A 3,118-nucleotide genomic window follows, 5' to 3' on the forward strand; every position below is an offset into this window, starting at 1 on the left:
TGCTAAATAATGTGGAACAAAACTCGTCGACTGTTTCAAAAAATATCTTTTCGATAAGACGATGTTGCGAAGTTCGTCTGTCAAATTTACTGAGTACAGTACAATCTTCCCTCCTCCCACATTCGATCACCGTTTGCATATTAATTAGGTTGGGTAGCAGACCAGAGGAGGAGAGGCTATTGAATGCGAGAACGTTTCCTACGTAGATGTAAAGGAAGTAGTTAGTGTGGTGAATAGCTATAATTTATAATACTAGATGGCACGCTCGCTTCGCTCGCGTACCATCTAGGTCGTGCCCACAGATGGTTCTCGAATACACAGTATTTCCAGCGCGAAAAAAATGGAGATTTCAAATGTACGTACCGCAGGACTATAATACATTGTCGTTTACAGAAACGAATAGATATACACAATGATTTATGTAGTCAACCAAAATTAGCACCCTGGGAATTACTTCCGAGAGAGAAACAAAATGAGTCAAATTTTTTTATTTGGACTCATTTAAAAAAACCCAATTTGTGTTTTGTATGTAACATTAAGGGTTGAGGGATGGGGGAAGAAGATAGGTACAAAGAGGAAACATTTTAAAATATATTCTTATCCACTCAGTAACGAAATATTGTTTTTAATGTTTTATAGGCCTATAAATAATATACCACTAAATACAGTAAAACATTTGCGATTTAATACGGTACTTTGTTAGAACTGTCACTGTCATAGTCGATTGAAATAGTAAAGTACATGTGTTACGATACACCACTACGACGTTTATATATTTTTAAATTATTAATTAATACAAACGTTGAGAAGCAACTGTCAGTAATAACGTTTATTTATTTGTATATTATATGTTTATAATCTAACAGTAGGGCCTACCACTCACAGTAATAAAGTTTATTTGTATATATTTTTATATTACATCTAACAGTACCAACACTCACAGTAAGAAATTTGCGATTCAGATTGCGATCAAAAGTGGTTAATACCTTAACAGTATTGTACAGCATTGCAATACTATTTATGTTTATTCTCCAAGGGGGCCCATAAATCTAAATCTATACCTCTATGGTTAAACCAAATAATTTGGAATGTTTATTTGTATATTATATGTTTATTATCTAACAGTAGGGCCTACCACTCACAGTAATAAAGTTTATTTGTATATATTTTTATATTATATCTAACAGTACCAACACTCACAGTAAGAAATTTGCGATTCAAATTGCGATCAAAAGTGGTTAATACCTTAACAGTATTGTACAGCATTGCAATACTATTTATGTTTATTCTCCAAGGGGGCCCGCCCATAAATCTAAATCTATACCTCTATGGTTAAACCAAATAATTTGGAATGTTTATTTGTATATTATATGTTTATAATCTAACAGTAGGGCCTACCCACACTCACAGTAATAAAGTTTATTTGTATATATTTTTATATTACATCTAACAGTACCAACACTCACAGTAAGACATTTGCGATTCAAATTGCGATCAAAAGTGGTTAATACCTTAACAGTATTGTACAGCATTGCAATACTATTTATGTTTATTCTCCAAGGGGGCCCATAAATCTAAATCTATACCTGTATGGTTAAACCAAATAATTTGGAATGTTCCATTCATCACAAATCAATACATTTGTAAAAACGTATATTAAATGTATCAAAATAGTATTTTTTAAAGAAAATCGGCCTGTCTTCAACATTATGATGCTGTACTCGAACTGTTCAACCGGTTTTCAGCTATTAAAAACAATTATCGTAGGAGGAGATAGGAAAATGCGAAGCCTCCTCGCATTTTTGTGGCGGGTATTTTTCAAGATGGACATCCATTAGACAGTGTATACCACGATCGGAAAACACCCCTATTTGGGGCAAATCGTTGAACCTAAATTCGTTTTAATCGTCAATAACTAATTATCTAACTTAATTTAATTAGTAAACAGGGTTACATCAGGTGGTTAAAATCAGTACCGAAAGTACGAACCAACTTTATATACCATCGAGTAAAAATTCTAGAAGTAAGGCGCGATTTACCGATTTTTGCCCTTACGTAAATTTATATATAGATGTGTATATATTATATGTAGGCTTCATCGTAATTTTATTAACTTGAAAATCTTCCGAATAATTTTGAAGAATATTGAAAATTCATGTGTTATCGTACTGTGGCTATTTTCGGAAGTTGAACACAAGTTTGCGCGCAAAACTTTTTTGCTGGTGATTTTTCGACGACAACATCGATGTTGATCTTGTAGAGCAATCGTTACATCAGAGTTGTTTATTCGCCGTGTAGTTTATTTTTTGTAGATGAACATTTGGTTTCATCTAATCACTCGACTAACGGTGTCCACCACCAGTGTATAAACATTGTCCACAAAGGAGAGCAAGGTAAGCCCATCTTTACTTTTATTTTAATTATTTAGTAATTGTCAAAATGGATAGGCCTAAGGAAATTAGCTACGGACCTCGCATCCCATCATGGAGGTATGCGTTCTATCTCCTTTCTTTCGTCATGGGACATTTATTATGTTTTGTGAATATTGTTTGTATTGTACCTTATGTATTGTATTAGTACATCTTACAATATCATACTTGTTTGCGTTCATGAGAGTAGCCTACTTTCTTGAGTGTTTTCAATTAATTTTGAACAAGGTTTCCGAGTAAATATACTTTAAGCATTTTCTTGAACAAAACCATATTATAGGAGTAATATATATGTGTATGATGGTATGGTTATATACAGGACACATGTATCAAACTTAACTGTCGTCCTAGTACTCATGGCTGTATATCATCAATAACAGTAAGAGAAGAGAATAAGTCAAAGAAGCAGTAATTGCATTGTCAAAAACATTCTGATAAATTGACAAAAATTAGGTTAATTTATTGAAAACTGCAATGAATTTCTTCAAACAGAATATTAATTGGAAAGATAGTATTTTAAAGATCTACTAATTCAATTTTAATTAATTCTGTAGAATTTTGCACAAAAAAAAACACTGCCTTGGGTACATTTTAAATGTATTTTAAATTGATAAAATCCATTAAAAGATTATAACTAAGAGGTTGATGCAGTTACAGTGAAAAAGACATTTAATTGATTTTCTCTTAAG

The sequence above is a fragment of the Antedon mediterranea genome, chromosome 8, assembly GCF_964355755.1.
Source record: "Antedon mediterranea chromosome 8, ecAntMedi1.1, whole genome shotgun sequence".
NCBI classification, from domain to species: Eukaryota; Metazoa; Echinodermata; class Crinoidea; order Comatulida; family Antedonidae; genus Antedon; species Antedon mediterranea.